The sequence below is a fragment of the Monomorium pharaonis genome, chromosome 4, assembly GCF_013373865.1.
Source record: "Monomorium pharaonis isolate MP-MQ-018 chromosome 4, ASM1337386v2, whole genome shotgun sequence".
Lineage (NCBI taxonomy): Eukaryota > Metazoa > Arthropoda > Insecta > Hymenoptera > Formicidae > Monomorium > Monomorium pharaonis.
The window spans coordinates 4,178,255-4,192,642 of record NC_050470.1 but is presented as its reverse complement, the minus strand read 5'-3'; positions in this window follow the sequence as shown (position 1 = coordinate 4,192,642).

Sequence of the window (14,388 nt, the reverse complement as noted above, 5' to 3'; positions counted from 1 at the left end):
ATTCCGGTATTGTGTTACTATGCACGATTAAAGTCCGAGGTAATACGACAGGATAAATTTCGTGCTCAGAAAAGAGAAATATAATATAGAGAGAATAAAATAGATTGAGATAAAATATTAAACTTATAATATATTATTAATATTATTATAAATTGTATTATATAATTATATAACTATTATAAATATTATAAATGACGTTTACGTAAAACAAATAAAAGGGAAAAATATTATATATTTTATTATTAAATAGCTCAATATAATTTTGTGATTGCATGATCACGCGTACGTTGACACGTGCGCGAGCATGACATTCATTAGAACATTTATATTGAGTCAACAAGATGATTAGCACCAGCCGCAATATTCGAACATCATATATGCAAACTGAATAATATTTTGTTCGATAATATCATATAAATTGATTTTGTTTTTTAATTTCAAAATTTGAGGTGCAAACTACTTTTAGACAAATAATTAAAATAAAGAAAAAATTTTAATATTTTTGAATTACATAGGATTTGTCTGTCTAATTTGCAACTGCAAAAGATTAATCCAATTATAAACAAGATTTAAAAGTTTAAGATACTATTCAGTACAATCACTATATTTACTACAATATTTATTTATTTGTCATATTTGTACGAAATATTGTACTGTGCAAATTATTTTTATTTGCATTAAATCGCGCTTTTACATTTTGATTAAAACTGTTTTGTTTTTGTTTTTGTTTTTTTAACTTTTTTTAATAGCATTTCTGACTTCCGTCGTTGTTATATGCAACTCTTCAATTATTTCTAATTAGAATTACAATCAGTCATGGCAAATTAGCCGCTTTGTTTGTACTGCGTAACATAGAACCTTTAGATATGTTTCCGGTATGTTTACTCGTAAGTTAGTTACGCAGATTTACCGAGTGCCTTAATCTCATTCTGATTATTATCGTTTCGCTTTGCGAAACTTCGTCAAACTTTCACTGCTAAAGAGGTAGAGTTAAACCAGCAAAGATCTCTGGTGCCAAATCTTCACTGTCAGGGATGCCATTTATCGACGTCTTGCTTCGTAGAAACACATATGTTCATATTCTTCGGGGAACACATGAATAATGTAGCGTAATGAATCCAATTATGCATGTCAAGATCTTCTCCGAAATTAAAACATTTTCGTACAGATGTTTTAGATTCCAGATTAGAATAAGATTTATTTAAAAAATTCATAGAAAAGATATTACAAAATCTACGAAGATATAGTATTTTACAATTCTTTGATTAATCTTTTCGCATTTTAATAAAAAATATGATTTTTGAAATTACAAATTGTAAATGTGAGAATTTTTTAAGAAAGTGATATATAGTTTCTTTTATATATTCTGCATAATTAAATATTATAGTTGCTTGCACATTTTACAATCAAAAATTTCACTTTTTTAGTCTTTTTAACACCTGAATATATACTTATCTGTTTTAAACCAAAATTTTTTAAGATTTTAAATAATACCAATAAATTCTCACAATTATTCGTTCATTAGATTCTACAGTGAGAATAGATCAAACATATTCTCTTTCTCTGATTTATGCAATTATCTCTTTTTTTTTTTGTTACTGTTAATTATCTTTCTTTCTGTTTCTACGTGGACCTCAGGTTTTGCACTTCAGGTTTTTGCTTAATTTATTTTTTCTATTTCTATGGTAGACATAAAAAAGATTCAGCATTAAAATCGATGGTTTCCATTTACTCTATTCTCGAGTTCTTAGATATCAACGAGAAATAATGTGCGTGTTTGTCGAGAAGCTTTTAATCTCGCACAGAAGTTATTAGCTTATAGCGGGGCGTGATCGCACCTCGACATGCAAGTTACCGCGAGTGCTCTTTTTGCATCTTAATACTGCGTCCTGCTCTCCTCTATCTTTAGAACGGAGCTGCCCCTTGATAATCAAGTTTTAGCTGCGCGGTCGCTTCGATAATGACCGTGACATATGACGACTATCGATTATCGAATTAACGGCGTACGTAGGCGGCGTGTTTCATTTAAGGGAACGATATACTCAGAAGACAAAATTGCTACGACGCAGTTTATCCGGTAAATCGTCGGAATATGCATTCCGTAACAATTGCATGCTTCACACGATATCTGCTTCTCTTTTGACGTTAAAAGTATTAAAAGTTAATCTGCAATTAAATTAAATCTGTTTTTTCTATCAAGATATATGTAGATAACTGCTACATTACTTTATTATTTTGCGTTGAGATAAATTTTGTTTGTTAGAAGGATTAATTTTAGTCAGTATAATGAATCATAGGTTTATCTTTCCATTTAGGAAATTCTTTGAGACGTTTTATTGAATTTTGAAGATGCATTTCACGGAGAAGTTACACAATTTTTAAGATTATCAAAATTTTACAAATACTGTAAATAAATTTATAAAAGCCTAACTAAAATTATGTGTTGGAATATATGATACAATTAATAAAACAAAATTTTTAACATCATAAATTTGCTATCGTACTTTCTGTTATGCAACTATTGCATTTTATACATAAATCATAAATCACAAAAAGATATCGTAATTAGTTGTTTGGGCATTCGATGTTATAAAAATTCTTTTATATCTACAATTGTATATTTATTGCAATTTAATATTTAAATAAGATCATTTGTATTTTATATTATATGCCAAAAGCATAAAAAAAGAGAGATTGTAACCGATTTATCTTCTAATATTCTTACCAGCAAAGGGCAAAGAATACTAATTTTTAGAAATCGGTTTGACATGTTAATATTAGTCTCATTTGACTTCCATGTGTCAAATATAGACACACATGGATAACACTTTGAGACTGGAAGATAGAAAAAGAAGGTAAATTATCTTTTATTTTTGTAGAGAAGAAGGTAGTTTTGAACCCGAGATTTGAAATTAAGAGACTAGAACGCTATCCGCGTGGCTACTAGCGCCAACGCATTGACTCACTTTCATATCCTATAGGCTTTGCTCACTCTAGAAATTTAAGATTAGGGCAATTTATTCAAAATTTTATCTCATGTTTTATATTTAGCGTAGTAAACGGTTCTCTACACGATAATTTTGATTTAGAATAGAAATTAGTAAAATAAAGATAAACAAATAAAAACGAGGAATGTTAAAAACAATTTATTTAAACTTTTGTTTTATACACAAAATAATTATAAAGTCTGCGTATTTTTAAACTTTTATAACTTTTATTTTTTGATTAAATCAATGTATTAAAAAATGGAAGAATTTATTTCATAAATTTACTCTCTGAATTGTTATTTCAATACATTGTGTACATAAATCGAGGAATAATTCTAAAAATCTAAAGTTTTATAAATACTTAAACTGCAATTAATTAATGTAACTAATGTTTTTTGCTTAGGGATTTTATAATCAATAATGTATAATATATATTTAATGTAACGGATCTCCTCCAATTCTATATTTATATCATGAAAATTAGAGAGATTAAACTAATAAGCAGTTCAAAATCATATTTGCACTAATAGAAATAACTTGATTTAAATAAGTATGTTATTAAGACTATTCAATAATAACTTATTTACATTGAACAAGTAAATATTACTTGTTTGTATAAAAAAATTACTTTGGAATAAATATTCGATACTGATTTGATATAACAGTTATTTGAATAGTGCTATTAAATACTACTTAATTTACACATTGTTAACGTCAAATTGCTTCCAGTACGGTACTTCATGCGATATCGTCGAAACAAATTTTCTAAATAAAACTGTAAATTATTTAGGCAACTATTTTTCGTCTGCAACTGCGCATATTTACATTGAAAGTCTCGAGTTCTAGTGTGATAAGCGTAATGTATACGATAATTTGTTGGGAAAAGATATTTCTGACATTACACATTGTGCCATTTACTTAATCTAGCTGAACAAACATATTTCTACTTATTGTTAGTTGCATACAAATCTCTTCTACATTATTCTATAGTTTTATAATTAATTATGTTATATATACTATTTTTGTACAAATTTAAAAGATTTTGTAAAAAAACATATTTCTACCTAACAGAATCTGTGAACGTATTATATTATAAATAATTATATTTATTAGTTATAACACTTGAATATACAGTTTTATTTTGATTTTTAATATTTCCAAAATTACACAACAAAATATATAATATATAATAAATATATAAATTTATAATACTAAATAATGCAAATCGAATATTTGCATACAATTAACAATAAGTAGACGTATGAAATACTTTTTTTCACTTAGATTGGGCAAATGATATATTGCATTACTATACGCATCGCATTACGCTTTATCGCGAAAGTTGATAAAATTGTTCGTCATTTTTTACTTATTTCAATTAGAAAGTAAGATTCACTGTTGGCCACAGAGCTGTTGTCTCTGCTCTTCGGCGATTTGATTCGCGTCGTAGAAAATTGCGTTCGATGACGAGGTGAGGCACCGTACTGACCTTTACATTCCCCTTTCCACTCGATTTAACAAAGCGGTTATCTGCATGCATACACGTACGCCGTAACATAGGGAGGTGTCTTGCGTCACCGTTCGGTAATCCAGCTCGAGTATCAGGCAATGTGATTCGGGAGTTGCGAATCTATGCTCATCTCGCTACTATAAATCACACCTCAATCGAGCATTCGGTTTAACTTGTTGCGCGGTTGCAACGTATATGGAACATATTACATGTTCTTTTTTCTGGATGTATAATTTAAGGTCTTAAAAAAGGGATAATACCTGTGTACTGCTTATTGATTCACGTCAATATGATAAAAAAAACGAGGTGAAAACGATAAATAATATTCTTTCCATATATCCCTGTTTTTAATACATCATTCTTAAGAATACGGAAAGAATATTATTTATCGTTTTCACCTCATTTTTTTTCGAAAGAATATTATGTATGAAGATGTATGGAACATCTTTTATAAAATTCTAAATTGAAATTTAGCTTATTATTGTTTTAAAGTCTATTTCTAATAATCGCATCTTTCTTTGAATAAATTCCAATTATACGGGCAAAGATTATATTTTTCTATTCTATAAATATAAAGTGTTTTTCTTCAGTTGTATTTATTTTATATTTAATTTAATTTTTTGTCAACCGCATTTATTTCAATCGCCAGGGATACGCTTATGGAAAGTATTTAATATTATATACAACTAGATATTTTCAATACTCTGTAATTTTTTAAGTTATTGTGCGTTTGTCATTATAGACCTTGCTCTCTCGAGTAAACTATCACCGCGTGCAGACGATAGGAGCATTCACGTAAATAGCGAGCGGAATGAACTGAGCGAAAGGCAAGTTCTGCTATGTACACACAACAGACAGCCTTGCCGTGCCTAAAACGGATATTTATCGCTATTAATATCTCCAATATACCTCAAGATGTACACACATTGCGCGTATGTTGAAGTAACGTACAAAGATACGACAAAAATCCTAATTTTAGTGCCGAACTGTACGAGTTCGTAGCCTCATCAAGTTTCTCTACTTTTCACTTTGTAGAATTGATTTCTTTTAATGGTTCACATAAATCAATACTCCGAAAGACATGCAACAGAAAGCAAAGATGGAGAAGATAGGGACGCGCGTAACGCGCGATCATGCGAGATTTCGCCCGCGAGATTCTCCGAATAACCCCGCCGCTAGAAAGTGAATCTCGCTGCTCTTTCAACGTCGTTCGCGCGCATTTAGGCCGACGATGCAACGACGTTTAGGGGGACGCTATGACGCATACGTGCGGCACGACGCAACTGAAGGATGAGCTCATGAAATGCTGCGTACCCCGACGACGCCGAAATAGGATTTTATGGCTGCCGCAACTCTATTCCAGTTCTAAGGCGCCACATCTATTATGGTCGACACTGCCGAGTATGAAGATAAGTACAGAAACTAACAAGGGAACCTCGCGAACTCGAAAATTCAGATTTTAATGAAACTTGGCATAAATGTAGAGGGGGTGAATACATGAATTTAGAAATTTTTAGTTGGTGCCCAAAAACGGTTTGAAGGGGTGAAACCACCCTTCAAAGTTGAGATGATTTTTGCGGTTTTTCGACATATGTCGTAAATTAAACAAAATATAAAAAAATGTTTCCTATGAAAGTTTTACAGTATAAATACCTTTATTTAACTATGCTATTTATTTAATTTTTTTTTATTAATGAATAGCGTAGTTAAATGGAAATATTTATGCTGTAAAACTTTTGTATGAAACATTTTTTTATATTTTGTTTAATTTACGACATATGTCGAAAAACCGCAAAAATCATCTCAACTTTGAAGGGTGGTTTCACCCCTTCAAACCGTTTTTGGGCACCAACTAAAAATTTCTAAATTCATGTATTCACCCCCCTCTACATTTATGCCAAGTTTCATAAAATCAAAATTTACGGATTCTCGCGAGGTTCCCTTGTCAGAGTATTCTAAAAATTCATTATTTTCTGCAATTGTCAGCCTATTGCGGAAAATAATTTTTACAACGCTGTAAAAATTCATCATTTTCCGCAATCGTAATGAATTTTTACAATACACAGAGCATTGTAAAAATTATTTTCTGCAATAGGCTGACAATTGCATAAAATATCGAATTTTTACAATACACAGAGCATTGTAAAAATTATTTTCTGCAATAGGCTGACAATTGCATAAAATATCGAATTTTTACAATACACAGAGTGTTGCAGAAAATATCGAATTTTTACAATACACAGAGCATTGTAAAAATTATTTTCTGCAATAGGCTGACAATTGCAGAAAATATCGATTTTTTACAATACACAGAGCATTGTAAAAATTATTTTCTGCAATAGGCTGACAATTGCAGAAAATATCGAATTTTTACAATACACAGAGTGTTGCAGAAAATATCGAATTTTTACAATACACAGAGCATTGTAAAAATTATTTTCTGCAATAGGCTGACAATTGCAGAAAATATCGATTTTTTACAATACACAGAGCATTGTAAAAATTATTTTCTGCAATAGGCTGACAATTGCAGAAAATATCGAATTTTTACAATACACAGAGCATTGTAAAAATTATTTTCTGCAATAGGCTGATAATTGCATAAAATATCGAATTTTTACAATACACAGAGCATTGTAAAAATTATTTTCTGCAATAGGCTGACAATTGTATAAAATATCGAATTTTTACAATACACAGAGCATTGTAAAAATTATTTTCTGCAATAGGCTGACAATTGCATAAAATATCGAATTTTTACAATACACAGAGCGTTGTAAAAATTATTTTCTGCAATAGGCTGACAATTGCAGAAAATATCGAATTTTTACAATACACAGAGTGTTGTAAAAAATAATTTTTGCAATAGGCTGACGATTGCGGAAAATAATGAATTTTTACAATACTCTGACAAGGGAACCTCGCGAGAATCCGTAAATTTTGATTTTATGAAACTTGGCATAAATGTAGAGGGGGGTGAATACATGAATTTAGAAATTTTTACTTGATGCCCAAAAACGGTTTGAAGGGGTAAAACCACCCTTCGAAGTTGAGACATCTTTGCGGTTTTTTGATATATCTCGTAAACTAAACAAAATATTAAAAAATGTTTCATACTAAAGTTTTACAGCATAAATACCTCTATTTAACTATGTTATTAATTTTTTGGAAAAAAAAATTATAAAAATTTTTTTTTTAATATATAGCCTAGTTAAATAAAGAATTAATATGTAAATCTTTCGTATGAAACATTTTTTTATATTTTGTTGAATTTACGAGATATATCGAAAAACCGCAAAAATCGTCTCAACTTTGAAGGGTGGTTTTACCCCTTCAAACCGTTTTTGGGCACTAAACTAAAAATTTCTAAATTCATGTATTTACTCCCTCTACATTTATGCCAAGTTTCATTAAAATCTGTATTTTCGAGTTCGCGAGGTTTTCTTGTAAGGCGCGTGTCCAACGATCTTGAATTCCATCGATACCTTTTCCATCTACGTTTATCTTTGGCGAGTTTAGATCAGTTCTGTCACAGTTTGCCTTGCCATTATTCTAAAAACATTATTAATTATCTACTATTTGTTTGAAATCCGTTTAAAAACGCGTTATCTTCTTCTATTATTATTATTTACAATGAAAACGAATCTCAAGAAAACGCGTTATCTTTTTGCCTGTGCATATAATACAAAACGCAAACAATGATTTTCAATGAACAACGTCAATATTTTAGCGCGAGTGCGCGAATGAGTTTCCGATTACCATAATAAAAGGAGGATTAGAAACTTACTATAGCGTGTAAATATTTTCGCATTTACGTTTCTTAGTTTTCAGTTCTGTCCTTGTGCCGCGTTTGTTCTACTTATGCAGTTCCCTTTTTTTTTTTGTTTATTCTTTTTATCATTCATTGCAACAAAATGGTTCTGCAGAAGCGCGTGACAAAAATTCAGGAACAGACCCCTCGGAAGTTATGTAAAATTCATACTCCTGTCGCAAGCACGTTCGACACACGTGATTCGAAACGTGTAGAGCGCTACGTGCACGTGTGTATATTTAATCATTCGATCACGGGTTTCTAATATGTCAATGGTTTATTAGTCAGCGGTAAGGTTCAGCAGGATGACAAAACATGGAAAAATACATATTTTCCATTCATTGTCATCTTGTCGTTACAGATGCGCAGATAATGTAAAAAAATAATATTTCGCACATTCGTACACAGTAAATCTTTGAAACTAACATATTGAAATTGTGTAGCGGCTTCGTTCAACGGAGAGCAAAATGAATGACGTGTCGTAATCGTGGCGCTAATTAGAACGAGACTATCGTATATTGTTTGCTGGAAAACACGTTATCGCACCGTACGTAGACTCGCGTGTTTTCTCAGCAAGAACCACGTGTGCATCAGCATACGACGCCACGGCTTTCATTTAATACCTGTCGCGTAACTGATAACCCACTTCCGTTAAAAATGTACGGTAAAATGAAGGTAGATATTTTTTCATTCGCACGTGGCACTAAAAGAGCCCGCACGCTCAACGTAAGGCGACGAGGCAGTTTGACAGCTGACTCATACTCGATTCAGTCATAATTTGCGTTGAACGCATACAAAATACGTGCGATATGATGTGATCGATGTGATGTGATACGCTGAGTCAGAGAGGTGCAATAAGACAATTTGTCACGTTGGGGAATTAAAAATAAAAATTGATATTCTTTTTACCCACGCAATTAATTTTACACCGAGCATTTATTCCAATAATACCTTTTGTACGATATGTATGTTTTATTTTCAAGATAATCTCGACTATATTACTTAAAATAAAATTCAACAATATATTGATTATTTTAAAAATAAAACATTTTCGAGAAAAATGTTTTAAACAGAAGATGTATACTTTAAAGGATAATGGTAAAATTAGTTTTTGAAAAAAAAATTTTACGAAATTATACAAACATTATCATAAAAAAATAGAATTATATAATTTTTTACACGATATGATTCTTTTAATTATTCTACCTACAAAAGTACTAAGGTAGCTTTATCGAACAATCAGTTTATAAGATTTCATATTTTATTCTAATATATTTTGACATAAAGTATGAAATATCTAGTAAACTACATTGATTTTTTGATGGGTTTATTTAAAATAAACATTTATAAACATACATCTAAATATATTACATTATATAAATATACATTTTTCAAAATTATTATTAAAAAGAAGTCTTAACATTTCGTATTAAATGTCCGAAAAGCTTAATATTCGTATTATATAAATTATTTATTTATTCTTATCTTTACATATGATACTCTAAGAATTTTTTACGACAGCTCGACTTCAAGTATTATAAATAATTATCAAAAGATAATTTGATATACTTGTAATATTATAAAATTCCACACACATACATATTTTATCTCATTCAAATATACATTGCCATTATTCCAAGTGCGTTCATATATAATTGATAGTTCATTTCTCGCGACACGTGGATTATCTAAGTGGTTGGCTTAGTAATAAATCTCCGACGTTTCGTAGCGATCATACGAAACGTCGGGAATCATTTTTTAGGACGTGTTTATTCACACGAAGCACGTGCATTAATATTACAAAAGTTTATGTAGGACAGATTGGAATCTTGTATTATACCTGTGGGAACTGTTACAATTAATCTCGGAACAATTGTTTTCGGCAAACATCCACAATGCAATGCACAACTCGAACTAGAACAATTGTCGAAAGTTATTCCAAGAAAATTAGAAAAAAACTTATTGAAAATCGATACAAATAATTAAACAAAATTATGTAATGATAAATTTCTTGTATTAAATTACATTATCATGTATAAAAGCAGAAATAAACTCTATGCATAACATTTATTAAAAATAGTATAATATCATCAGACAAAACAATAATATAATATGATATAATGATGGAAATAGAAACAACATATTGTATGTACGAAAATTATTAATATTTATTTGTATATATGTATTTAATTATATATATATACGTCAATTTAATTATCGAGTCAATTTAGTGAAATTATACTTTATTTGTCGCATTATGTTAAAGATCGAGATAGCAAGAAAAATTTTCTTAATTAGCAAATTATGAGCGAAGTTTCCCAAGCCGCAAGATTTCCGCTACAGACGGGAAATGCCATAAAAAAACTCACATTATACCGTGTTGCCGCGTAAATACTTCCAGCGAATTGCAAGTGAGTTTGCACTGATTCACATGTATAATTTACTGCCAAAGTGAGACGCATTATCATTATGCAAATAGTTAACGCTCGCGCGATAAGACACGCGCTACTTATCATGAAATCATCGCGTCTAAAAGGAGAGTCGGGATGCCTTATAATTAGAATATTTAATGCTGCTCACAAAACGGGAACTGTTACGCTGAAAATCATATCCTTGTGTGTGGGACAATATTTTTACATACACATATCATAATTTTATAAATATTATAAATCTTTAGATATAATACAATAATCGAGGACTCGAACGATCTGTTTCTTGCTTGTTTATTGTAAATAATTGTAGCGCACGAATTTTGCATTAGTCGTCAACCGGCCATTTGATGCCGTTGACCGGCTGATACGTGATATCGATTTACGTGTCATCATAGCTCGTGAAAACTGCGGTGGCTACTCTAATAATCTGTCGCGTCAACAGATAATTCGCGTGTTTTCATCTATTCCTTGGTTCACATATATGCCCGAGAAGGCTCTGATAAAGCACTTTTGCGTTGCCGCTCGGCGAGATAGCAGTAAATATTGACCGCAGGCATCGAGACGACTTGTAAAAACAGCATGACGTAAGAGCGTGGCGAGACATGCATTCATTGTTGCGCACATCTCACGTAAGAATTCTAAAAATTGTTTGAAAAATGTTCTACTTTATTTGTTATTCGATTTGAATGAAAGACAGTAAATGTATAGAATATAAGAACGGTAAAAGATGAAATTTTCCCCCGTATGTTTACATTATTGATCGCGGAAGAAAGTTCGTTATAAATAATCGCGACATTAAGCCATTTTCTTCGCGACGAGCCATGTACCTTAAAGTAAAGCGAGGAAAAATCCGTCGACGCGTGAAGCTACGTCATAGAGTTAACCGTTATTAGACACGCATCGATTGATGTTTTAGAAAATCCATGACGTAAGAGAGTGGCATTTCCACGTGATAAATGTATCATTTTTTCCCGTGAATTATATTAGATTTTTTTTCGACGATAATTTAATGCAATGAATCAATTCAGATCTACGCATCAAAACTTATTCGAGTAAAAATGTCATACTAAGAATCTTTAAAAAAATGACATTAATGATACTAAATATCACATTTTCTATTCTAATATGTGTTTTATATAATGATTATGTATAACGGTACTTATGATGTGTGTGTTTGTATATATGCACACGCGTGCGTGTATGCAAGCAATTGAATAACTGATTAGATAAGTTTTATCAAATATCTCGAAGACATATTACTTCATATGCGTACAATTTTTACGTTGAAAGCCAATAACCATTTAATACAATCTCCACATTCGTGATATAAAAATAATAGACGCAATATGTTTATTCACGATATCATCTCACAGAAAATTTTCCATTTACGAGTTTGAATCTGGGACCTTCGTGTTAAATAGTTAATTGACATATTGCTCGTTTACCCTGTGTAATACATAGGATAAACGAGCAATGTCAATTGTCAAGAGTTAAGAATTTTCTAAGCAGCAGGGGGTCTTGCAGCCTTTTGTTGTTTTTAATATCAATGTTTAATATATAGTCTTAATATGCATAAAGATTTTTATTTTTGCATATACAGCTCTAAGAAGAATTATATAAATATTAAAAACATAAAGTTAGAAAATTTTGACGAATTTATATGTAATTTAGGGATATCGTGTGGAGCAACGGACTCATAAGTGACAGGTTATAAGTTCGAGCTTATATTATCGAGCGTATATACATATTTTTATGGTTGTAAATTTTTAACAAAAGTCACAGAGATGATCTAGGTATAAAAACTAATATAGTCCCACCTTTTACTTTTATTTCATTACTTTTATATGTATAACTTAAGTGCTATAAGCTAGTTTTTACATCGGCTATATAATAGCGCGTTAATGAATAAATTCATTGCACATATCAAATCTTCTGTGATGTAATTAAAGACGCATTTTCGCGCACTCGCCACAAATTGCGACTTATATAACGATACTTGATACTTGCATCAAGAGCGAATAACAGAACGCGACTTTATCGCATGCGCAATAATCGCCGCTAATTAAGAGCCCGTGTCTGGCGGTCCCGCAAATGAGAGAGAAAGAGAGAGAGAGAGAAAGAAAGAACAACGCAATTATTTATGAGGCTGTTCTATGATTACGAAGTTGGAGTCGTGGACGCGGCGACTAGCTGTCTGGCAGTAAATCGCACTGGCTCCGCTCCAAAGAGTATTAAGGCGAACAGAACGCGCGCTAGGCCGATCGTGTCCGCGTCGCGATTCGAAGTCCGAGAAATTATTTCGGGCTTTTAGATGAAGAATCGAGAGCACGCCATCGTTGCTCGATCCTCCGTGCCGTTATGCCAAAAATGATGGCACAGGTAACGAATCACAAAACGGAAACTTTGAACGTCACCGTTACTTGGCGAATAACAATGGAAATATTGATGTTGTTGGAGTGGAAAATTCTAGTATGTCATCGTTACTTGGCAAAGCCCATTCGTCGCAGTAATAATGAAAACATCACATCGGGTTATGTCTTAACATAAAGATAGGCGTATCATTAAAAAATGTTTTGACTATACAATATCAGTTAAAAGTTATCGAAATTTAAAAACTGCAGGGTTCTTAGGCTCTTTATTTGTTTTCCTAAGAAACGACAAGACGTTTTATTTGATTGTGAATTTTGATTCTGAAACTAGTTGTACGATTATTATTTTGTAAGAGTTTTATAATATATAAAGATTAATTCAATTCGTGGTGATCTATTTTCTGAAAATAAAATGTCCAAATAAGTATTACAAAACATGATTTTAAATAAGTATTAGGAACAGAAGAAAGATTAATAAATTATCAAATAACTTTTAAATCAATAAAAGAATTGTGCGGTTAAATTTTACACGGATATTCTAATATAATAATAGAACAATGTATGCAATTTTTATATTTTTGGTAATGCTTTGAGATGCAACATATACATCCTTAAAATTTTATTATTTTGTAACGATGCGCGGCATAATTCATGTGTACGCAGATATCAATAATAAAAGAGATTTCGTATACAATATTCTGCGATAGTATAGATAACATTTTGCTTTTATTGGCCGCAAACGTATTTATCTCCATTTCCACTACATATATGCTATATTTGTTTTGAACAATAAATAAATTTAACATGAAACTAACGTATGTTATTTTCTTTATCGTTTTATTTAATTACAAAAATAAAATTGTAAATCTATGTTTTAACGGAAGCAAAGAGAGATATAATATACAATGGTATAACATTTTTGCTACTTTGCATGAAAAAATTTATTCATAGAAACAAGATGTAAAATGTCCCTTTTTAATTAATCCCTTTTTATTAATTTCATTCCTTGCTCTTTACGCTCGAAGACCTCCTTTGCTCCAGAATTATTTTCGCTTCAAGAAATCGAACAAAACTGAAACTGTTAGGAGTTGGTGCAATCAAAGTAAGGCGTCTCTCAGTGAGAGGCAAAGAAGAGGCGTTTCCGTAAATAAACCGACGGGGTACTGTCTCTTTCTCTCTCTCGGTGACCAAAAGGGGATGCCCGTGAGCTTCTCGGAGGAACAAATCTGGACAGTACCAGAAAGCGGGAGAGTTTCGTGTGTCATCCCTTAATGAGGTA